The sequence below is a fragment of the Anomaloglossus baeobatrachus genome, chromosome 1 (genome assembly GCF_048569485.1).
Source record: "Anomaloglossus baeobatrachus isolate aAnoBae1 chromosome 1, aAnoBae1.hap1, whole genome shotgun sequence".
Lineage (NCBI taxonomy): Eukaryota > Metazoa > Chordata > Amphibia > Anura > Aromobatidae > Anomaloglossus > Anomaloglossus baeobatrachus.
The window spans coordinates 337,429,518-337,455,654 of NC_134353.1; the positions used below are offsets into that span (position 1 = coordinate 337,429,518).

Genomic DNA, 26,137 nt, shown 5'->3' on the forward strand with positions numbered 1-26,137 from the left:
GATCTTTAGAAACATTCTTTCTAAAGATCCCTTTATCTGTGTTGGTGTATACAGGGAGGGTTAGGCAGGGATTAGCAATATACACCCAGAACTGCTCGTGGTTCTGAGTGCAGATAGCACCTGACAGGTTCCCTTTAACCCCTTCAGCCCCCAGCCTGTTTTCACCTTAAAGACCCGGCCATTTTTTGCAATTTTGACCAGTGTCACTTTGACAGGTTATAACTCTGGAACACTTCAACGGATCCTGGCGATTCTGAGATTGTTTTTTCGTGACATATTGTACTTCATGTCAGTGGTAAATTTAGGCCGATATGTTTTGCGTTTATTTGTGAAAATTTCGGAAATTTGGCGAAAATTTTGAAAATTTTGCAATTTTCAAAATTTGAAATTTTATGCCCATAAATCTGAGAGATATGTCACACAAAAAAGTTACTAAATAACATTTCCCACATGTCTACTTTACACCAGCGCAATTTTTGAAAAAAAAAAAAATTCCGTTAGGAAGTTAGAAGGGTTCAAAGTTCATCACCAATTTCTCATTTTTCCAACAAAATTTACAAAAAAAAATTTTTTAGGTACCACATCACATTTGGAGTGATTTGAGAAACCTAGGCGACAGAAAATACCCAAAAGTGACCCAATTCTAAAATCTGCACCCCTCACTCTGCTCAAAACCACATCCAAGAAGTTTATTAACCCTTTAGGAGCTTCACAGCAACCAAAGCAATGTAGACAAAAAAATGAAAATTTTACTTTTTTAACACAAAAATGTTACTTTAGCCATAAAAATTAGTATTTTCACAAGGGTATCAGGAAAAATGCATCATAAAATGTATCGTGCATTTTCTCCTGAGTACGCAGATACCCCATATGTGGTGGAAATCAAATGTTTGGGCACACAGCAGGACTCGGAAGGCAAGGAGCGCCATTTGAATTTTTGAGTGCAAAATTAGCTGCACTCATTAGCGGACGCCATGTCGGGTTTGAAGACTCCCCGAGGTGCCTAAACAATGGAGCTCCCCCATAAGTGACCCCATTTTGGAAACTAGAGCCCTCAAATATTTTTTCTAGATGTTTGATGTGCACTTTGAACCCCTGGTGGCTTCACAGAAATTTATAACGTTGAGCCGTGAAAAGAAAAAAATTTTTTTTTACCACAAAACTGTTGCTTCAACCAGGTAGCTTTTTTTATCACAAGGGTATCAGGAAAAAATGCACCATAAAATGTATTGTGCATTTTCTCCTGAGTACGCAGATACCCCATATGTGGTGGAAATCAAATGTTTGGGCGCACGGCAGGACTCGGAAGGCAAGGAGCGCCATTTCACAGCAAAATTGGTTGGAATGATTAGCGGACGCTATGTTGCGTTTGGAGACCCCCTGAAGTGCCTAAACAATGGAGCTCCCCCACAATTGACCCCATTTTGGAAACTAGACCCCTCATGGAATTTATCTAGCTGTTTAGGGAGCACTTTGAACCCCTGGAGGCTTCACAAACGTTTGTAATGTTGAGCCGTGAAAATATTTTATTTTTTTTACCACAAAATTGTTTTTTCAAACAGGTAGCTTTTTTTCCACAAGGGTATCAGGAAAAAATGCACCATAAAATGTATTGTGCAATTTCTCCTGAGTACGACGATACCTCATATGTGGTGGAAATCAATTGTTTGGGCGTACGGCGGGGCTCAGAAGAGAAGGAGCGCCATTTCACAGTAAAATTGATTGGAATTATTAGCAGACGCCATGTTTCATTTGGAGACCCCCTGAGGTGCCTAAACAATGGAGCTCCCCCACATGTGATCCCATTTTGGAAACTAGACCCCCCCCCCATACAAAAAAAATTAGTTTGGCGAAATAAAAAATACAGACATCAGTAGAAAAAAAAAAAAAATGAGCGCCTGCCAAGACCAGTGCCAAACGTGAGAGCAATGCACGAGTCTCGCATCGCATCATCCACTGCAGTCTGGAAGCGAGCAACTGCGCTGGATAATGCGATGCGAGAGGGCGGGGCGGCAGATGAGAAAGGGCGCAGCGGATGGAGGAGCGGCAGAGGATGGGAAAGGGCGCAGCGGATGGATGATGGGAAATGGCGCAGCGGATGGATGGGAAATGGCGCAGCGGATGGAGGAGCGGCAGAGGATGGGGGGGGGTGAGATGGGGATACCTACCTTACAGGATGGATCTAGGCAGCAGGATCACAGCAGACAGAAGAGGCAGCAGACAGAAGAGGCAGCAGATGAAGGAGGCAACAGATCGAGGAGGGTGAGAGGGGGCAGTAGATGGAAAATGGGAGAGAGCAGGCAGCAGATCGGGGAGGGGGGCAGAGTCTGATGGGAGAGAGATGGCACATGTAGGGGAAGGGAGGGGGGCTTGCAGCACATGTAGGGGGAGGGAGGGGGGCTTGCAGCACATGTAGGGGGAGGGAGGGGGGCTTGCAGCACATGTAGGGGGAGGGAGGGGGGCTTGCAGCACATGTAGGGGGAGGGAGGGGGGCTTGCAGCACATGTAGGGGGAGGGTGGCTTGCAGCACATGTAGGGGGAGGGAGGGGGGCTTGCAGCACATGTAGGGGGAGGGAGGGGGGCTTGCAGCACATGTAGGGGGAGGGTGGCTGGCTTGCAGCACATGTAGGGGGAGGGTGGCTTGCAGCACATGTGCTGCAAGCCAGCCACCCTCCCCCCACATGTGCTGCAAGCCAGCCACCCTCCCCCCACATGTGCTGCAAGCCCCCTCCCTCCCCCTACATGTGCTGCAAGCCCCCCTCCCTCCCCCTACATGTGCTGCAAGCCCCCCTCCCTCCCCCCACATGTGCTGCAAGCCCCCCTCCCTCCCCCCACATGTGCTGCAAGCCCCCCTCCCTCCCCCCACATGTGCTGCAAGCCAGCCACCCTCCCCCCACATGTGCTGCAAGCCAGCCACCCTCCCCCCACATGTGCTGCAAGCCAGCCTCCCTCCCCCCACATGTGCTGCAAGCCAGCCTCCCTCCCCCCACATGTGCTGCAAGCCCCCCTCCCTCCCCCTACATGTGCTGCAAGCCCCCCTCCCTCCCCCCACATGTGCTGCAAGCCCCCCTCCCTCCCCCCACATGTGCTGCAAGCCAGCCACCCTCCCCCCACATGTGCTGCAAGCTAGCCACCCTCCCCCCACGTGGGGGGAGGGTGGCTTGCAGCACATGGAGGGATAGGTGGTGTGGCGATGGAGAAGGGGCAGCCGATGAAGGAGGCGGCGGCCGCCGCCGATCGGGGGCAGCAGCGGCTGAAAAAGGTGGGTGCGACGGCGGCGGGGACAGTGGCGAGCATGGCGGCGGGGACGGCGGTGGATCGGGAGCGGCGGCGGGGACGGCGGTGGATCGGGAGCATGGCGGCGGGGACGGCGGTGGATCGGGAGCGGCGGCGGAGACAGCGGTGCAGCGGGAGCATGGCGGCGGGGACGGCGGTGGATCGGGAGCGGCGGCGGAGACAGCGGTGCAGCGGGAGCATGGCGGCGGGGACGTCGGTGGATCGGGAGCGGCGGCGGAGACAGCGGTGCAGCGGGAGCATGGCGGCGGGGACGTCGGTGGATCGGGAGCGGCGGCGGAGACAGCGGTGCAGCGGGAGCATGGCGGCGGGGACGGCGGTGGATCGGGAGCGGCGGCGGAGACAGCGGTGCAGCGGGAGCATGGCGGCGGGGACGGCGGTGGATCGGGAGCGGCGGCGGAGACAGCGGTGCAGCGGGAGCATGGCGGCGGGGACGGCGGTGGATCGGGAGCGGCGGCGGAGACAGCGGTGCAGCGGGAGCATGGCGGCGGGGACGGCGGTGGAGCGGGAGCATGGCGGCGGAGACAGCGGTGCATCGGGAGCATGGCGGCGGGGACAGCGGTGAAGCGGCAGCAGCGGCGGGGCGATCGGAGACAGCGGCGGGGACAGCGGTGAAGCGGGAGCAGCGGCGGGGCGATCGGAGACAGCGGCGGTGAAGCGGGAGCAGCGGCGGGGCGATCGGAGACAGCGGCGGTGAAGCGGGAGCAGCGGCGGGGACAGGGGCGGGCGGCGGGGCGATCGGGGACAGGGGCGGGCGGCGGGGACAACAACTTACCGCTCTCCTCGGCTTCCAGGGACGGTCACAGGCCGCAGATCCACATTGATTGGAGAGAGCGGTCACAAGACCGGTCTCTCCAATCAGAGCTGGGGGCGGGTGAAGCATCGATCACCCAGCTCCAGCCAATGGCCAGTGCTACAGCAGCACTGATCAGGGCTGGATTTCAATGTTCCAGCCATTTTCAATGGCTGGAACATTACAGTGGCTGTAATTGGCTGAGCGGCGTTCGTCAGCCAATCACAGCCTCTGTAGGTTCGGGGAGGAGGCACCACCCCTCCTGACGTCAGGCAGAGGTCCCCTCCTTCCCGAATCCACCGTTTAAGTAAATAAATTTCACTCCCCGGGGCTCCGGGACCGCGATTTCGCCAGGACGTACTGAGTACGTCATGGGTCCTTTAGCACCATGTCACCATGACGTACTCAGTACGTCCAAGGTCGTTAAGGGGTTAAAAAATAAATAAATGTTTGGCTTCACTGTAATCATACTAATTTGGAGAGTCATTTTGACAGGTAATTTTTCATTGTATGCTGTAAAAACAATGGCAGAATTAGGCTGTGTGCATGCTGTGTTTTTGGTGCAGTTTGTTACCCCCAAACTGCAGGTCTTTCGTTCCCCTAGAATGCTGAAAAGCTGCACTGCTGCTGCTGAAATTATGCGCACGTTGTGGGTTTTTTTTTTGTTTTCTTTTTCTCGCAGTTTTTGGTGCAAATAAAACTGCAGCATGTCAATTCTTTGTGCGATTTTGTGTGTTTTTATCATTTCCTGCCATTGATTTAAAGAGAACCAAACATCAGGATTTTCATGTATAAGGTGCAGCCAGTCCATTGTGAACTTACCTCACCTGACCCCGATGTCGCTGGCAGGCTGCTGTCAGCTTTTTCCTGTGGCGTCCCGGTGTCCTAGGCGGTTGCTGTGCTGGCACTGTGTCCTGGAGTGGCACAATATCGTTGCTGCAGGTAATACTAGCTACTGCGGGCTTCAGAAACATGGCGCCGGAGATAAGCGCTATGCACAGGTGCCAACTCCGGCGCCATGTTTCTGAAGAGAGAAACTTGAATACAACCAGAGAGAGGGAGGAACAGGCGGCGGGGCGGCGTGGGGATGCACGTGCATAACCTGCCCGGACATTTGGAGAGAGGTGCACACGTCAATCAAAAAGTGCTTGTGTCGTGGGCAGAGGAGGGGACGCTGCGCTCTCCCACTGCTCGGGTCCGGCTGCTGCTGCTTGGTGGTGGCTCGAGCGGTGGGCCGGATCCCGGGGACTCGAGCGGCGCTCCTCGCCAGTGAGTGAAAAGGGGGATTGATTGTGGGGATTTTAGATATTGTCCGTGACGCCACCCATGGTTGTGGTGATATTGGTGACACTACCGCTGCTCTGGATGGGGATCCCGGGAGCAGTGACAGGGAGCAGCTTTGATGTTCTCCCCTCCGTGGGTAGGGGGTTGGTTGTCCCGGGGCCCGGTGATGGGGTAGGTAGGGATGGATGGCAGGCGGGTTGCGGGGCCTGGTGACGTGCAGGGTCGCGGGGGCAGCGCTGTGCCGCACGGCACGCGGTGGTACTCACTCAGCCAATGATGACACAGTTCTCGGTAAAACACACGGCTGGATGGACGGGTCCCACAGACTGCTGTGGTGTTGTTTCTCCCGGCAGGTTGATGGTGACTGCCTTTCCCTGCACCTGTGTACTGTTTAGTTCCGATGGGTTTCCACCGCTCACCCGCTCCCCGGCTTGGATATGGGCCGGAGGAGCCCCTTTTGCCCGCAAGCGCTAGCCCTGGGAAACGGTTGCTTTGGCGGTGACGGTGTCTCCCTCTCCTGGTCGGACTGTTGCCTTCTGTCGGGACTTGGCTGCTGGGAAACCCAGGAGGTTCCCTTCGCTAACGGATTTAGCAATTTCACTGCGACTCCTAGCCTTGCCGGGGTCCGTAAGCCCCTGCCAGATGGTGTTGGCTTCTCCTTGTGTACCGGTCCGGTACCGCCGGGCCACCGCCCGTCCACGGTCCTTGCGGTAAACTCCGATAGACCACACCTGCAGACGGTCACCACCGTCTGCCAACCTTGCTGATCCGTCCGGGCCACACACCCGGACCAACTTCAGACTGCTCGACTGCTACTTTGCTCCTCTCACTTTCTCCTCCAACTCTAATCTGACTGTTTTTCCCGCCTCCAGGACTGGGAACTCCTCGGTGGGTGGAGACCAACCGCCTGGCTCCACCCCCTGGTGTGGACATCAGCCCCTGGAGGAAGGCAACAAGGGTTTTGTGTCTGACTTTGATGTGCCTGCTGGGAGTGTGGGGTGTGTTGGTGATGTTCTCTGTGGCCCCTGGCTTGTCCAGGGCGCCACACTTGATTTTTCAATCTTTATAAAGTTGGATTTCGTTGCCTAAACACCCGAGCTGCCCACTAATGGTATTGTTATACATGAAAATCCTGATGTTTGGTTCCCTTTAAGTAAAAATGCATGGGGAAAAAAGTGCAAAAACATATGCAGGATTTTTGTGAGCTAATTTTCTGCAGACTCACACGCTGGACTCCTGATTTACGTGTGCACATAACCTTGGGCTTTTTCACATTTTCACCACACTTGTTCTTGAAGCGGGGAAACAAATTTCAGCACCTGATAAAAATAAATGTAGACCCATAAACAGGCTCTCATACATTTGACAGCAAAATACGTTATGGCTTTTGGAAGTAGGAGAGGAAAAAAACGAAAGCACAAAATCCGAGTTGCTACATTTGCGTTCCTAGCCACGTCCCGACGCGGGAGCTTGGGCACAAGACCTCTAACCTCTACCTAAACAGCGGAGTCCCCTGATGATTCTTACATGATGAAACACGTCGGGACGTGGCTAGGAACGGTGCAGGGGTATTAAGAGATGGTTAGCTGTGGTCTGTCCTTGTTAGGGCAGAAGCTTGGAGCAACAGGCTGAGTTATCTCCCTAGGGCTGTGTAGGGTCAGTGACAACCTGACAACATAAGGAGGACCCACACGGAGGAAACCCTGAGGTGCCCCAGACTATTGAATATGGGTGAGATTGTTCCCATTTATTCTTATACTGAGCAATAGGATATATAATTGGTCTCTCCTCCGAGGACCAATATATAGCTCTTTATTTATGTATATTGAGTTTGTTTGATTGTTTTTTTACTCACATAGTGGACCACTGTCCCTTTGGGTGGATACAATCTACTCAATTATTATTTGTTTTTTGTGTTTTTTGGCTGTGTTTGTTATACATTTATTGACTCCCTAGTTACCATGATTAGCTATACAGGTTCTGTCTGAGATATCAGAACACTAGGGAGTAAAGGCCCCGTCACACTAAGCAACATCGCTAGCAACATCGCTGGTAACGAACAACTTTTGTGACGTTGCTAGCGATGTTGCTGTGTGTGACATCCAGCAACAACCTGGCCCCTGCTGTGAGGTCGTTGGTTGTTGCTGAATGTCCTGGGCCATTTTTTAGTTGTTGCTGTCCTGCTGTGAAGCACAGATCGCTGTGTGTGACAGCGAGACAGCAACAACTAATGTGCAGTGAGCAGGGAGCCGGCTTCTGCTGAGGCTGGTAACTAATGTAAACATCGGGTAACCAAGAAGCCCTGTCCTTGGTTACCCGATATTTACCTTTGATACCAGCCTCCTCGCTCTCACTGCCTGTGCTGCCGGCTCCTGCTCTGTGCACATTTAGCTGCAGCACACATCAGGCAATTAACCCGATGTGTGCTGTAACTAGGAGAGCAAGGAGCCAGCGCTAAGCATTGTGCACTGCTCCCTGCTCTGTGCACATTTAGCTGCAGCACACATCGGGTTAATTAACCTGATGTGTGCTGTAACTAGGAGACTGGGGGCTGGTCACTGGTTGCTGGTGAGCTCACCAGCAACTCTTGTAGCCACGCTCCAGCGATCCCTGCCAGGTCAGGTTGCTGGTGGGATCGCTGGAGCGTCGCAGTGTGACATCTCACCAGCAACCTCCTAGCAACTTACCAGCGATCCCTATCGTTGTTGGGATCGCTGGTAAGTTGCTTAGTGTGACTGGACCTTTAGGGAGTTTTTGGTTACATGTACCCACCTGGGTTTTTAATCTAATAGGATTAAAAGTTAAAGTTTAGCCTCTTAATTGCTGTATTTATTATTAATCTTCTAAGTGGCCTCCCTCTAATTGAGGACTGCTGATATTATTAAAATAAAGGTTAAAACTGTCCTAGACAGTCTGGAGATCACGCAGATATCCCACTCCGCTGTCTCCAACCCGGACAATACGCAATTGATAGACAAGGCGATGGCCGCTTTCGCTACTGTGTCGATTATTGGACGCTTTCACACTGAACATATAGTGTATATACACAGTCAATTCCAATGCATGGAATATGTGTGTGTTTAAAAATATATATTTATTACACAAACACACATACACACCCCGGTACAGTCACTGACAAGCTCCATAGTAAGGCTGCTTTCACATTACGTTTTTTTTAACATGCCTCATAAACGTTTTTTTGCTGCAAAAGCGGATCCTGTTTTTGTAAAGAAAAACGCATGTGTTATTTTGCAGGATCCTGTCACTTGAAGTTTCTGGGCGGGTATTGGAGTCATGTGATCGAGAGTGAGGGGGAACTGTACGTGAAAGACTGTAAACTCAGACACAGCTTGGGGCAAAAGAGAGAGGAGGAGGAGAGAGGGAAGAAAGGAGAGCAAAGGGAAGAGAGGAGAGAGGAGAAGGGAGAGAGAGAGAGACGGACTACAAGTAGCGTTTTTAAAAAAGTTAAACTGCAAGTCGCTGGATCCTGACCAAACTGCACGCAAACGCATGTGAACACATGTTGACGCGAGTCCATTGCAAATGCATTGAAATGAAAACTCATTTGCACTGAATCCGCTTTTGCGTTAAAAAAACGTACAGGACGTATGTTGAAAAAACGTAGTGTGAAAGCAGCCTAACTCAAGAAAATCTAGCTGCCATCATCAGTTATTTATACAGGCCGATTGGACACCTGTTACTGGTAACTATTTGCCTTCAGGGATGTGTTTTATAGAGCAGCAGGAACAAAGCTATTAAATGTGATCTATTTGATCCCAAAAGTAGATGGTGTTTATAAAAATATATTAAAGATATTACTAAGAGGGACAAAGCAATACAGTATATAGTTACATAAAAATAAAATGTATACATAAAAGAAAAGTACTAGATTCGATGTCACAGAAATTGTGCAGGGAAGAACTATCCTACACAGCAGTGTATCTTTTGGCATTGAACAAATGTCATTAACTCAGAATCTGAATATTTTAAAGGACAGTCACTCCGATATACTCCCCTTCCCCCCCCACCCCCACCCTTTCCCCCCCCACCCTTTCCCCCCCCCTTGGTGACCTCAGATGGAGCTGGTCATGAGATGTGGCTCATGTCACTAGAAAAATAATGTATTTCCCAACTTTCAGGATTCTTCTCCCCTGGAGGTCCCAAGTGGAAGATTTAAACACCATATTTCCTATCATAATTTTGGCTATCCATAGATAGAAAATCACATATGCAAACCTATTCATTTGTCCGATATTAAAGGGAACCAACCACCTGGATTTTCCCATGTAAAGTAAAGTTAGTGCCATAGTTTCACTAGCATGGTAATTAAAATCATGCCTTCAGTGTTTGGATCTTTGATTGCAGAAAAAAATGTTCATAAGGCCCTGTGCGCACTAGAAAATTGAATTTTCTTAAAGTTCTGCAGGCTCTGGAAGATTACCGCACCCGCAGTAAATAACCGCGGCAAACCGCACCCGAAAACTGCATGCAGTTTTGCTGTGGTTTTGCCGCAAATTTTCCCAGGTTGTTCCCTGCGGTTTTTGACCATTATCTATGACAAAAAACGCAGGTACCTGCGGAAAAGAATTGACATACAATTCTATTTGCTGCAGAAAACATTCAGCAAAACCTGTTGGTGAAAAAAAAAACCGCAGTGTGCGCACAGCATTTTTTTTTTTACCATAGGTTTTGCTGGGGAAGGACTGCAGCAAGGTTATATACATTTTCTGCAGCAAAACCGCGGTAAAAACCGCAGCGTGCGCGCACGGCTTAAAAGTCCAGAAATTGTTGAATTTCTTGATTGACAGCTGTGACCCGGACAGCCAAAAGGGCATGCCCAGGTCACAGCAGGAGGTGGCTACAATGTAGGAGATGGCGTCAGACTGCATCCAAAGTCTCCTATGTACGGGAACTGCTGTATTTGAGGTGTGTACCGTATTTTTCGGACTATAAGACGCACCTGACCATAAGACGCACCCTGGTTTTAGAGAAGGAAAATAGGAAAATAAAATTTTAAGCAAAAAATGTGGTCATGACACACTGTTATGGGGTGAGGATCTGCTTCTGACAACGTTTAGGGGTAATGTCCCCAAATTCTCTAGTAAGGTACCCCATCCTGGTAATGATCCTCCTGCCTTGTATATAATCCCCACCTCTCTCTCTCTCTAGATAGATAGATAGATAGAGAAGATAGAGATGATAGATAGAGATGATAGATAGAGATGATAGATAGAGATGATAGATAGAGATGATAGATAGAGATGATAGATAGAGATGATAGATAGAGATGATAGAGATGATAGATAGAGATGATAGATAGAGATGATAGATAGAGATGATAGATAGAGATGATAGATAGAGATGATAGATAGAGATGATAGATAGAGATGATAGATAGAGATGATAGATAGAGATGATAGATAGAGATGATAGATAGAGATGATAGATAGAGATGATAGATAGAGATGATAGATAGAGATGATAGATAGATAGATAGAGATGATAGATAGATAGATAGAGATGATAGATAGATAGATAGAGATGATAGATAGATAGATAGAGATGATAGATAGATAGATAGAGATGATAGATAGATAGATAGAGATGATAGATAGATAGATAGAGATGATAGATAGATAGATAGAGATGATAGATAGATAGATAGAGATGATAGATAGATAGAGATGATAGATAGATAGAGATGATAGATAGATAGAGATGATAGATAGATAGAGATGATAGATAGATAGAGATGATAGATAGATAGAGATGATAGATAGATAGAGATGATAGATAGATAGAGATGATAGATAGATAGAGATGATAGATAGAGATGATAGATAGAGATGATAGATAGAGATGATAGATAGATAGAGATGATAGATAGATAGAGATGATAGATAGATAGAGATGATAGATATTATAGATAGAGATAGAGATATATATCTCTCTATCTCTAATATAATATCCCTCATCCTGCTCATATAACCCCATCATCCTGCTCATATAACCCCATCATCCTGCTCATATAACCCCATCATCCTGCTATATACCTGCCCATCATCATGCTCATATCCACCCATCCTGCGGCACACACATTAAAAAAAAAACATTTGTATTCGTCGCTCCTCCTTCTGTCTGTGCCGGCGCGGCCGTGTGGACACGTGCGCACAGTGATGACGTCATCGCTGTGAAACCCGCTTGTCTCCACACAGCGCGGCCGGCAATCAGGAGGAGATTGCGGTGCTGCAGGGGAACGGTGAGTGTACTGATTCACTGCACCCCGCACTGATGATGATGCGCGGGGAGCAGTGAATACAGCCGCACATGATCACTCCAGGCTGTAGTTGCCAGAGGTGATCACGGCTGGCTGTTTACTATGCGCGCACCCTCCGCCCATCACCCCGCCCACCTATCAGCGCCAGCTTCAGCGCTGAGAGATGGGCGGGAGGATGGGCGTGCATATGTTATGAGCGGGCCCACGTGGTCACGGCAGGCTGCTACAGCCTGCTCGTGCCCCCGATGACCCGCTCCTCCGCAGCACCCTCATTCCCCGCAGCCATTCCCCTACATTCAGACCATAAGACGCACCCCCACTTTCCCCCAACATTTGGGGCAAAAAAAGTGCGTCTTATGGTCCGAAAAATACGGTAAGTGTCGTTACACACAGGGCTGTGGAGTCGGTAAACCTAACCTGCGACTCTGACTCCTCAATTTTCCTTGCACCGACTCCACGACTCCACGACTCCAACTCAGACTTCCACATATATTGCTTATATTTAAGTGAAAAATTGATTGCAGTACAATGTGAACATCAGACATTTAATCAGTTGCATGGTACAGTAATCAAGATATTTAGATAGAACATAAAATATATTTATTGGAATACAACTTTAGAACACAAAAAAAAAAAACTAATTGTAAATATGTAATACCCTATGTAATATAGATTTCCTTTCTCGCCTTTTCATTGGGGGACACAGACCGTGGGTTATATGTTGTCTCCAGGGGAGGCTTGACACTAGGTTTGAAAAAAGTGTTGGCTCCTCCTCCCACAGCATATAACCCCAGCTAGGGGGGAACTAGCTCAGTTTTTTCCTAGTGTCAGCAGGGAGGCTGACGTGTCTGGACTGAGCGCCACCAGAGGTGCCTCAGGCCAGCTTATTTTTACTTTTTATTTTGTTTTTCTTTTCTTATTCATTCTATTTTTGATAGGGGCAATACCAGGGTGCCTTGCCACCCCCGTTCCCCCCCCGTGTACGGGCAGAGGAAACCTGGCGTGCACAAGCCGTCAGTCTTCCCTCGCGCCCAAGTGGTCGGGTCTGCGTACCCCTCCAGGCTCCCTGGAAGCACCTCACACCAAGGTAGCTCCAGAGGGCTAGCAGAGCCGAGAACCTGCTTCAGCCTTGAGCCAAAGATGCGTCCCCGAGATCCCCGCATCCCAGGACCAACACGTCTTCAGTCGGAGCCAGGAGCAGGTAGGGAGACGACGAGTCAGTCCCCTGCATCCAAACCGCCGCCTGGAAAGGCGCCGGTGGGGCGATGCAGGCCGTGATCCCGGGGAAGCATCATTAATTTAGCTCCCGGCGTCGGCCTGCATTCTAGCAATGCCCCCTCCACTGCTCCAGAAGCCGCTCCCTCTAGTGGGCCGTCTCTCCCCTCCATGCTGTCAGAGAACACTAGACGCCATTGCATGTGGCGAGCAGACATGGGTGAGATCGCCTCCTTGGCTCTGCGATTCTGCAGCACCATATACCGCTCTGCTCAGTGGTATATCGCTGTCTTTCTAGCAATGTGTGTCTGCTGGCTGGCGGTGTATATCAGCTTTTAGCAGTATATACGAACTGTGCCTGTAGGTATATACCGACTGTTTGACAGGGTGTGCTACTTTACTCTGTATATACCGGCTCTGCATAGCAGTCATTTATAATACTGCTAGCAGCTCCTCACCCACAGCAATCCCTTTATAATACTGCTAGAGACTCACTGTACTTATTGTGGACTGTTGACATGCGTAACCGCAAGGGTGATAAAGCTTCCCAGGCATCCTCTATGGACCTGTACTATGCTTGTACCACCTGTGGACGCTCGTTTTTGTAATGGCCGAAGCTATCCACTATGCCGGGGCTGCGATGCCCCTACTACCGTGTCACAACAGCCTCTGCTGCCGGACCAGGAGGTCGTGCAGTCTGTGGATTTGGCTGCGGCCACAATCCAGGCAGTACCCCAGTCTGATGACGTTATTCCTGCCTGGGCTCTTCTAATGTCTAAGAGGTTAGATGACCTGGCCGCTCAGATATCCCAGCCTTCCACAGGCTCTCACAGCCTCCCCCCGGCTCAGCTCCCCCAGGGAAGTCCGCCTTCGTCTGGTGTCTCGTTCCCAGTACGTAAAAAGGCTGTCTCCAAAAGCGCCATTGCGACCGTTGCGTCTCGTCCGACTCGGACGATGATCAATCTGACTCAGGCTCCGTGACCTTTAGTAGTCACGATTCCCGAGACTCTGACTCTGATTCAGATGTCCCATCTGAGTCTAGACATATGGAAGACACATTAAATTCGGCTGTCAATCACTGTCGAGTTCTGATCAGCCTTTGGACCCGACTTCTCAGTCGGCAATCAAGCGGGCCAAGAAGCCTCCTAAGTCCTTTGCCCAGGATCCGATTTTTCATCAAATCATATCTAAAACGGTGGGATCACCCTGATAGGAGGTTTAATAAAAAATCCTTCTCTTCATTCGCTTATCCCTTTCCATCGGAACTGCTTAAGCTATGGTCAGTACCCCCCCCCCCCCCCCCCCCCGTTGTGGATCCGCCAGTATCCAGGCTGGTTAAACACACGGTTATGTCTGTCTCAGACACCGCGTCTCTCAAGGACTCGTCTGACCGTGCAGTTGATGCTGCGGTCAAATCTATTTTCCAGGCTTCCAGCTCCTCTCTGCGCCCCCTGTTTGCCTTGACATGGGTGGCGAGAGCTATGAGTGTGTGGAGTAGGAACTTGCGCAAGTTGCTTCGCTCTTGCAATATTCCTTCAGAGGTTCTTGAGATCCTTGATTTGTTCTCTCAAGCCTCTAATTACAAAAGCGGCCTGTATCCAAAAATTTTAAAAAGTCTTCTTGGCGCAGGCAGTCCTTTCGGCCCGCCCCCCCCCCCCCAAAAAAACCTTCACAGGGGTCGTCGCAACGCTCAGATCGGGGATCCGGTCCCCCAAGGGACTCTTCCTGGCGTTCCCACTCCAGGCAATCTAAACCCAAGGGACCTCGCCCCACGAAGGCCCCTTCAGCATGACGCCGGGTACCCCTCAGAGCCAACTCCTGTTGGAGGGCGGCTTCTGCTTTTTCGGGATATCTGGCTAGACCATACTCACGATGCTTGGGTTCGAGAAATCGTCACCTCAGGTTGCAAGATCGATTTCCATTCCCTACCGGCCAACAGGTTTCTGCATTCTCGGCTTATAAAGCCACAACGCAAAGCCAGGCCTTATTTCAGGTCATAGCCTCTTTACAGAAAGCAAACATCATTCCAGTGCCCCTGGAACAGCGCAGCAAAGGTTTCTATTCAAACCTCTTTGTCGTCCCCAAAAAAGATGGATCTGTCCGTCCTATCCTGGACCTCAAAAGGCTAAACAGGTCCGTACGGATTCGGACCTTCCGAATGGAATCATTGCGAGCCGTACTAGCTGCTATGGAACCGGGAGAATTCCTAGCTTCCATAGACATTCAAGATGCTTATTTACACATTCCCATATGTGTATCGCATCAACGGTTCCTTCGTTTTGCCGTAGGACACCGTCATATCCAATTCAGGGCCCTTCCCTTTGGACTGGCTACTGCGCCTCGGGTCTTCACAAAGGTCATGGCGGCCGTTATGTCCATTTTGCACCCCAGAGGCATTCTGGTCGTTCCCGATTTGGACGACCTACTTGTCAAAGGGAGCTCTCCAAGTTTGCTCAGAAAGCGTGCAAATTTGCCCAGACACGCTCTCAAGGCTAGGGTGGCTTCTCAACTTCAACAAGTCATCCCTCATTCCTAATCAGCGCATCACCTTTTTAGGTATGCTGATACACGGTTCAGGCCCGGGGTTTTTCTTCCAGAAGACAAGAGGTCTTCCCTGATACGGGCCGCCCAATCCCTCCGTTCCCGCCGTTACCCATCCCTCCGGAGTGGGATGAGTGTTAGGCAAGATGGTAGCAGTCATGGAAGCCGTGTCGTTTGCCCAATTCCATTTGCGCCCTCTGCAATTGGATCTTCTGTCCTCTTGGGACAAGATTTCAGCCTCTCTAGACCGGTTAGTTTGCTTATCTCGGACTGCCCTCAGCTCCCTCGTCTGGTGGACTCATGTCTCATCCCTATCTCAGGGGAAGTTCTTCCGCCCTGTCCACTGACACGTAGTCATGACAGATGCCAGCCTGTTAGGCTGGGGGGCGGTGTTTCTCCACCACATTGCTCACGGACGCTGGTCTCACCCCGAGTGATCCCTTCATATCAACGTTCTGGAGATCAGGGCCATATTTCTGGCCCTTCAGACCTTTCAACCCTTGCTTCTGGGCCTCCCGGTTCGGATCCAGTCAGACAATGCCATGGCTGTGGCTTACGTCAACCGTCAGGGAGGAACTCGCAGCAGGGCAGCGATGAAAGAAGTCTCCAGGATTCTTCTTTGGGCAGAGATGCACATTCCCATTATTTCAGCTGTCCATATTCCGGGGATAGACAACTGGGCCGCAGACTTTCTCAGCAGGCAAAGTCTAGCGGCAGGGGAATGGTCCCTCCACGACGAGGTGTTCCATCAGATCACTCTTCGTTGGGGGCTCCCAGATGTGGACCTCATGGCGTCTCGGCTAAACGCCAAAGTACATCCCTTCGTATCCCGGTCGAGAGACCCGCTAGCGCTCGGCTCCGACGCTCTAGTCCTCCCGTGGTCGCAGTTTCGCCTGCCATACATTTTCCTCCTGTTCCCTCTCATTCCGAGAGTAATCAAGAAAATCAAAGCGGAGGGAATCCCGGTGATCCTCGTGGCCCTGGACTGGCCCAGAAGAGCTTGGTTTCCAGAGATCCTCCACCTTCTCAGCGACACTCCCTGGCATCTTCCCGACTGCCCGGATCTTCTGTCGCAAGGTCCAATATTCCACCAGAATACAGCACAGCTGCATTTGACGGCGTGGCGCTTGAATCCTTGATTCTAGCCAAGTCTCATCTTCTTCCATGGTAGTTCATACCATGCTTAATGCTCGCAAGCCTTCCTCTGCCAGCATTTATCACAGGACCTGGAAGACCCATCTGTCCTGATGTGACCGTGATAATCGGTCGCCCCTGACCTTTTCAATCCCTAATGTTCTTGCCTTTTTGCAAGACTGTATGGACTCGGGTCTTGCTCTCAATACCCTTAAAGGACAAGTTTCTGCCTTGTCAATTTTTTTCCAGAAGCAGCTGGCTTCTCGCCCTCGGGTCCGTACCTTTCTTCAAGGGGTGGCGCATTTGGTTCCCCCTTATTGTCACCCCTTAGATCCCTGGGATCTGAATTTGGTTCTCGGAGCTCTTCAGCTTCCTCCTTTCAAACCCTTGAGAGAAATCTCTCTTCAACGGCTGTCTTGGAAACTTGCCTTTTAGTCGCTATTACCTCTATCAGGCGAGTGTCCGAACTGGCAGCTCTGTCCTGTCGCTCACCTTGCCTGATATTTTATCATAAGGTGGTCCTTCAGCCTTCCCCCACCTTCCTTCCGAAGGTCGTATCCTCTTTCCACCTGAACGAGGACCTTGTGTTGCCGTCATTCTGCCCGGCCCCGGTCCACTCCTTTTGAGAAAGCCCTTCACACTCTCGATCTTGTCAGGGCTCTGCGGATCTACATCTCCAGAACAGCGCCGTTGCGCAAGTCCGATGCCCTTTTCGTCCTCTCAGAAGGACACAAAAAGGGCGACCGGGCTTCCAAATCCACAATTTCTCGATGGATCAGGACTGCCATGTGTGAAACTTACAAAACACGAGGTGTTCCTCCTCAATCTGTGCAGGCCCACTCTACACGAGCAGTGGGTGCCTCCTGGGCTATCCGCCATCAGGCTTTGGCGGCCCAACTTTGCAAGGCCGCTACCTGCTCCAGTGTGCACACGTTTACAAAATTCTACAGAGTGCATACGCATGCTTCCGCGGATGCTGCTCTTGGAAGACAAGTCCTTCAGGCGGCAGTGGCCCATTTATAAGTGGCCACTGCTCGGTTCTTGTCAGTGTTTTGATATGAATTCACTGCAGTTGTTAGTCAGCTCTTAGGCTGATGTTCTACACTGTTAATAGTTCAGTTCCCACTCAGGGACTGCTTTGGGACGTCCCACTGTCTGTGTCCCCCAATGAAAAGGCGAGAAAGGAAAGGACATTTTTGTGTACCCACCGTAAAATGTCTTTCTTGGAGTCTTTCATTGGGGGACACAGGTCCCACCCTTGTGGTTTTGGTTGTCCTTCTCCTGCTTTTACAACAAACTGAGCTAGTTCCCGCCTAGCTGGGGTTATATGCTGTGGGAGGAGTAGCTAACTTTTTTACGCTGTGTAACAAACTATGTAAGTGGCAAAAAAAGTTGTCAACAAGAATATACTAAATAACTGTGCAGTCTATGAATTTGTTCTAAGAAATAGAATTGCCTCCATCAGATCCTCCTTCATAGATGACCTCAAATCTGACCTAATAATTTTAAGGCTAGAAAACAACCTCTCTACACTAATTTGGGTTGGCGGCAAAGCCGTAACCACATGGGCAACATCTCTAACAATTTCCGGATATAAAGAAATTGCCTTATGCACAGTCAGTTTTGATGAACGGGTGAATTTTTCTATTTCTTTGAGAGCAAGTGAAAAATTTTGCTGAAATATGGTCAATCTGCTGCTATAGGAGATGGAGTGAAATCTTTTTCCTTGCGGCAACGCTTTGCCTCCTCCATGTCATCCAAATACTTGTCAAAGTTAAACTCCTCATCTGATGAGGATGACGATATGGCAACAGTAGCACTGTCAGAACTCATGTCCTCTTGCGTCTGGCAGTCCTGTAGGCCACTTATCCTAACTGCTACCTCAGTCAGAGCTTCTTTTCCTTTAGTAAGCTGTTGATCATCAAGTAGTATACGATGACTTGGGTCCATATAAACAGCTGCCAGAAGAATTTTATTTTCCAATAGCTGTGTCTCTCTCCATTTCATTGAAGCAGAAATGCCATCTGCGATTAAACTTCCTCTTTGGGACAGGCAAAATAGCAAGTTCTTACACTCCCTTATTAAAATGCCCGGAGTTAAATCCTCAGCTTGTAATTTTTTAGTCACGGTAAATGGGTGATAAAGCAATTCCTTCAATTCAGCCACCTGTGTCCATTGACCTTCACTTATTGTTACCTGAGGGTTCGCCATATCTATAAGAAACATTTTTAGTTCAAGCAATCCATCAATCATTAAATAAGTGCTGCCACACCGAGTGGCTTGATCGACAATTGCTCCTTTCCCAGCACGTCTCTTCAAGATGGAATCAATTTTAGGGGTTCTGGTGGCAATAACCAATTTCCTCACTTTTACAATCAGATTTCCAGCATGTCCCTTTTGCAGACTATCTCTTATTGCCAGCTACAGCGTGTGCACAACACAGCGCATGTGATGAATATGAAAGTGTTTTGAAGCAGCTTCAACAAGATCATCTAATCCTAAAGAATCGTTTTGCTGTTCTGTTGTAATATCTGTTTGTTCCTCAGTTACATGAACAGCACTGTGGCCTTCCATCTCACACATACTGAATCCTAAATTTTCTTCTAGCTGTTGTTCATTACTCTCATGCATCAGTTTAATTGTACTTATCATGTTTGAAGCATTGTCCGTTACAATGGCAAGAACCTGCTCTTTTTTAAGTTCGTAATCTTGCAGAACGTTTTCCACTAAGGCCTGGAGAAACTGGCTGGTGTGATGAGCTTTACTATCTTTTACTGCCAGTGTTATGGTATCAATTTCTTTCTTGTCAGAAACATATCGAATATTGATGGCAAAATAGTTTACTCTGTGACGTGTGCAGGCATCCATTTTAAGAATTATGAAGCATCTTTTGAGTCTTTTTAAGATCTTCCTTTTGTTTTAAGGGCTTCTTCAATCACTAATTTTCTAATACTTTCTCTTTCCAGAGAAACACCAAGTTTGTGGGCCATTTCTCCATTAAGAGCTGTAAAAGCTGGTCGTGCAAATAACCACAACGGTACACCGTCCTTCACAACAAGCTGTATGAGCTGTCTTTTAAACATATCTGCTGTCATTGTTACAGTAACTTTGTCACTTACAAAATATCTTGTTAATGATGTTTGAGATGCTCTTCCCTCCACCTTTGGCAGGAGGTGCTGGGCACTGGTTTCTTGGTGCTGCTCTTATCTTTCTCAGTCACAGCTTTGAAAACTTCGGGGTGGAAGCGTTGTAAATGTCTTTTTAGCTTGGAGGCTCTTGTAGGAGCATTTTCATCACTGCCTGAGTATGCACTGATTTTGGCATCACAGCATTTGTTTTCATCTGGGTCACTTGTCATACATTGACACACAAAATGTTTTTCATCTTGAGTCACTGTGAAATGCTCAAATACAGCTGAATTGATAAGGAGCTTCTTAGACATTTTGTAATCATATAAATTCACTCTCAAAATAATTTTGTCCTATAAAAAAAAATAATGTATATTTATAATTCCAGCAACAGGGAGGCATGTGCAGTGGGAAAATAAGTATTTGATACACTGACTATTTTGAAAGTTTTCCCACCTACAAAGAATGGAGAGGTCTGTAATTGTACACTTCACCTGTGAGAGACAGAATCTAAAAAAATCCTATAAATATTTGCAATTTATTGCATGAAAAAAATCCGTATTTGATACAATAGAAAAACTGAACTAAGGCTATGTGCGCACTTACCGGATTTTTCGCGGATTTTGCCGCGGATTTGCTGCATGTTTCGCTGCAGAAAATGTTCATAACATCTCTGCAGTGAATCACCAGCAAATCCTATGGAGAAAAAAAATCCTGTGCGCACTGGGCGGAATTTGACAGCTGCGTGTTTTGCTGCGGAAATCCCGCAGCAAAAACAAGTGCATGTCACTTCTTTTCCGCACATCGCTGCGGGATTTCACTCCATTGACTCAATGTTAATCATGAAATCCCGCAGGGAATAACGCAGGCAGCAAATTCTGTGCGGTTCACTGCGTTTTCCTGCGTTATTCCCTGCGGTATTTCGCGGTTTACCTCTGGTAATGTACATCGCTTGTCTGCGGTTTTGCAGGGAAGTGATGTCATTACAGGAACAGGAAGCCGTGCAGAGAGTAAACACACACACATCACAGACATAGAACACATAGACACAGACACATAGAACACACATAGAAAGAAAACGGAAATATAGAAAAAAAAGAACGTGGGCTCCGCTGCATATTTACCGTCCAGCCGAGGTAAGCACACAGCGGCGGCCCGGTATTCTCAGGCTGGGGAGGGAGAGGGGCAGGGTTAATGTCCCCCGCCTCACTCCCCCTCCGGCAGCCGAGAATATCAGCCGCAGCTGCCCCGGGACTGTCGCATCCATTATGCGGCACTACCGGCGTGTCCTCGGCTCTTCTTGCCACCGTGTAGCAGTGGCAGCAAGGTAATACAAGGGTTAATGATGATGGGGGACCACCGCCATTAACCCCAGGCTTGATCATGGCAGCGTCTATGTGACAGCTGACATGATCAACCCATAAGTAAAGTGAAGAAAACACAGACACCAAAAATTCTTTATTTTAAATAAAACAAACAAGCCTCGTTCACCAGTTTATTAACCCCTCCCGCACCAAAGCTCCGGCGTAATCCACACAGCTCCGGCTCCTGCGTCCTGCACTGCTGACATCCAGCCGCGATGTGTCACAGACACAGGCTGAATGCAGCAGACAGGAGAGGTAATTATCGGTCATTTCCCACGGCCGGTAATGTGAACTCACTGCCGACCGTGGGAAATGCAGCGATCTGTCCTCTATCTATCTATCTATCCCTCTATCTGTCAGTTTATCTATCCCTCTATCTATTCTTCTGTCTATCTATCTACTCAGAATTAAATGACTTTTTTTTTTTTTTTTTTCAATGTGCTTTATTGCAGTGAATGCAATAAAGCACATCCCAACCCGCACGCGGCAAAACCGCGGCAATACCGCGAACAATACCGCGGTAAAACCGCGGCAAACCGCGGCAAACCGCATGCGGTTTTCGGGTGCGGTTTCCCGCGGTTTTTTACCGCGAGTGCGGTAATCTTTGAGAGGATGCGGAATTTTCTCAAGAAAATTCCATTTCCCAGTGCGCACAGAGCCTTAGGGTAAGTTCACACAGTGCGTTTTTGCTCAGAAAATTGCATGACTTTGCTTCCCCAGCAAAGTCTGAGTTTTCATTTTTGCTGTCTGCACACAGCGTTTTTTTCAGCTGCGTTTTTGTGGTGCCACAAAAACGCAGCATGTCAATTATTCCCGCGTTTTACACTGCGCTTTTCATCCATTGAGTGCAATGGGATGTTGAAAGACGCAATGAGAAACGCAAGTAGGTGCGTTTTGGTGCATTTCTAAGACCAAAAACGCAGCTATAAACGCAGGAGGTGGGTAGTAAAGTGACATGTACAGGAAAAGGATTCCTTCTGTCAGTAAATACAGAAGCGTGAATCCTCCCGGTATCGTCACCGCCGCTTCCACCTCCGGTCCTGTGCATGTATGCTGCCGTGCGGCACCATGTACGGGCAGGAGGTGGAAGTGGCTGAGAAATGAAAAGTGAACAGTAGAAAAAAAAATGTCATACTCACCTGTCTGCAGACTCCCGGTGCCATGCCCGCTCCCATCTCCTCCCGGTACCGCCGCTACGGGTGTTTGCAGTCTCCCCGGGTACGTATGCCTGCAGGATGCAGGACCTGGCGATGGATCACCTGATGCAGTCACCTGACTCATCAGCTGATCGTAAGTCTCGGGCTGACGCCAGCGCTTGGCCGGCTTAACCTGTCAGCGGATGCCGTCAGGAGACTTCATCCCTGATTACCGGCAGCTGCTGCAGCGATCGGATGGGACTAGACTCCGCTTCAGGAGCTGCCGGTAATCGGCACATAAGTGAGTATTTTTTTTTTTTGCACTGATACATCTGCTGATTGTATAAACGGCTTTTATACAATCAGCTGATGTGTGATGTGATTCAGGCACTTGAACCTGACACATCATCTGATCGCTTTGCCTTCCACAAACCGATCAGATGATATTTGATCCGGATTGGACTGCGCGGGACCCTTGACCCAGGATTACTGCAGAGGGGGGTTCTTTATTTCAATAAAGATGGAGTCACTAATTGTGTTGTGTTTTATTTCTAATAAAAATATTTTTCTGTGTGTTGTGTTTTTTTTTTATCTTTACTAGAAATTCATGGTGGCCATGCCGAATATTGGTGTGACACCATGAATTTCGGGCTTAGGGTCAGCTGATAATATACAGCTAGCCCTAACCCCATTATTACCCAGTGAGCCACCCGGCATCAGGGCAGCTGGAAGAGTTGGATACAGCGCCAGAAGATGGCGCTTCTATGAAAGCGCCATTTTCTGGGGTGGCTGCGGACTGCAATTCGCAGCGGGGGTGCCCATAAAGCATGGGCACCCTGCACTGTGGATTCCAATCCCCAGCTGCCTAGTTGTACCTGGCTGGACACAAAAATTAGGCAAAGCTCACGTCATTTTTTTTTTGTTTGGGGAGGGGGGCAAAGAAATCCTGCATACAGTCCTGGAAGGAGGATACTGAGCCTTGTAGTTCGACATCTGCTGTCTGCTCTCCTGCATACACTATTGGATGGAGGATGTTGAGCCTTGTAGTTATGCAGTTGCTGTCTGCTCTCCTGCATACACTATTGGATGGAGGATGCTGAGCCTTGTAGGTCTGCTCCCCCTGACTCTCCCTCCAGAATACAGTCCTGGATGGAGCATGCTGAGCCTTGTAGTTCTGCAGCTGCTGTCTGTTCTCCTGCATACACTATTGGATGGAGTATACTGAGCCTTGTAGTTCTGCAGCTGTCTGCTCTCCTGCATACACTATTGGATGGAGCATGCTGAGCCTTGTAGTTCTGCAGCTGCTGTCTGCTCTCCTGCATACACTATTGGATGGAGTATACTGAGCCTTGTAGTTCTGCAGCTGTCTGCTCTCCTGCATACACTTTTTAAAGACGCTGCGATTCTGTGCGTTTTTAGCGCTAAAAAACGCACAAACGCAGCGTCAAAAAAACGCAGTGTGTGAACCTAGCCTTAATATTTGGTACAGAAACCTTTGTTTGCAATTAGAGGTCAGACATTTCTTGTAGATTCGGTTGCTCAGTTGAAGTGTACATAAAATAAACATTTCACACCTCTCCATTCTTTGTAGGTGGGAATCGACATTGTATCAAATACTTATTTTCCCCACTGTATAATTTTAGCTAGAAATAAAACAAACTTTGCATAAATCAATAGTACAGATGACAAATATAAAGTTTGTAAAATATGTCATTAGATAGCTTAACTTTGAATTTCCAATCTCAGGCTATTCTTGGGTACAGATCACTAAATGTTTCCCATCAGATTGCTTCAGTCTATGAAGAGGGGAGGACGGAGAGAGCAAGTTTGTTGTGTATCATACTCCAGGAACTAAGAAACTAATAAGAGCTAATAACTTCTATACCTATACAATGTCTCATACAAGTCCTCATCAATCCTATTGCTGTATTTTCCCTGTATATTGTATAGAAGCTATCCTCCCAAAAGTACATGACCTCAAAGAAAAAACAAACAAGCATCCAGCATACAGAGAGAACATACAGTATACTGGACTATTGACTTATGCACAGTTTGAGAGTTTAAATATGCTTTAAGTAATTCCCTTAATCTTGTTCTCCTGTTCACTCTAGCAATTCTGAGATGAGTACAGCCTTCCTTCTGAGTGTGGTTACTTTTTACCTTTGCCTGTAGAGGAGGAGCTTCACTGGTGCTCAAGTGCAGCACAGACTTATCTCAGCTAAGACAAAGCCTAGATACTAGATATCACGTTTTTGCTGCGTTTTTTGCAGTGAAATGCAGTGACTCTGGGCATTCCAGAAAAGTCAATGGTTTTCAAGATATGACATTCAGACACATCGTTTTGAGAGGATCCGTTTTTGGGCTCAAAAACAGATCCTCACAAAGAATGAGCAGTCAGTTTGTGGTGTTTTTCTAATCTGCTTTTGCTATTGAAAGCATTATCTATGAGCTCAACAACCTTTTCAGGTGATGCGGTTTTTTAAAAAGTTGATCTGCTTTTGCAGCTGACAAATGTATCCTCAAAAAATGCAGCAAAAACGCTGTGTGAATGTAGCCTTAGATCAGGAATAGAACAGCCATTTATAGGACATTTCATGACTTTCCCAAATTCCTATGAAAAAATATTCAGCACAATCTGCATTGCACTACTGTCCCCAATTTATTATATATTTTAGGAGTCGGTCCATTTTATACAGACTCCACCAAAATGAGCAGCGACTCCACAGCCCTGGTTACACACCAGCAAATACAAATTGCTGCAAAAAAGTAATATAAAATAAACTCTTAAATTTATGTATTTAATTTTGAATAAAAAAAATTATCTAATGATTTTTAATACAAAAAAAAAACTGCGTCATCTTCCCTTTTTTAAAGGGAATCTATCGGCAGGTTTTTGCTACGAAATCTGAGAGCACTGTAATGAATGAGGGAGCAGAGTCCATGATTACTGGAATGATTCACTTAAGCTGGGTTCACACTAAACGACAGCGACAACGACGTCGCTGTTACGTCACCATTTTCGGTGACGTAACAGCGACTTTGTAAGTCGCTGTTATGATCGCTGTTTAGCTGTCAAACACAGCAGAAGCAGCGATCATAACGTCGCTGTGCTACATGTTCAGAGAGCAGGGAACCGCGCTTAGCGCTGGCTCCTTGCTCTCCTACAGTACACATCGGGTTAATTAACCCGATGTGTGCTGCAGCTACATGTCGCAGTGCAGAGAGCAGGGAGCCGTGCGCACTGCTTAGCGCTGGCTCCTTGCTCTCCTTGCTACAGTATACATCGGGTTAATTACCCGATGCATACTGCAGCCACATGTCACAGTGCAGGAGCCGGCACTGGCAGCAAGAGCGGAGGCTGGTAACCAGCGTAAACATCGGGTAACCAGGGAAAGGTCTTCCCTTGGTTACCCGATGTTTACGCTGGTTACAGCTTTCCGCAGCTGCCAGTGCCGGCTCCTGCTCGCTTCATTTCGTCGCTCTCTCGCTGTCACACACAGCGATGTGTGTGTCACAGCGGGAGAGTGACGACCAAAAAATGAAGCTGGACATTCAGCAACGACCGGCGACCTCACAGCAGGGGCCAGGTCGTTGCTGGATGTCACACACAGCGACAGCGACGGGACGTCGCTGCAACGTCACAGAAAATGGTGACGTAGCAGCGACGTCGTTGTCGTTGTCGCTGTGTGTGACACCAGCTTTACTGGCGTGTTTTATTTCAATATAATCAGTGTTTTATCATCAGATTATCATTACTGGATAACTGGACAACCACACCCCCAGTACTGATTAGAAGCTTTGTCACTATACAATGTACACAGTAATTTGTGGGCCGGATTCTACACATAATAGCATCTGCGCTCTGCTAGAGCCTTAGCAGAGAAAACTGTGATTCTACCATAACTGTTACACAGGGTAAACTAAGTGATACAATAATTTAAAAAAAAAAGTGCTCTTAAAGGGCTAAAGTG

General features: G+C 48.4%; 1 protein-coding gene across 2 annotated transcripts in view; it reads left to right on the forward strand.

The window, feature by feature from the left end:
- Positions 1-26,137, forward strand: part of LOC142292385 (protein regulator of cytokinesis 1-like) — a 135,256-nt gene that overhangs the window by 48,633 nt on the left and 60,486 nt on the right. The gene's annotated exons all lie outside the window — the stretch shown is intronic.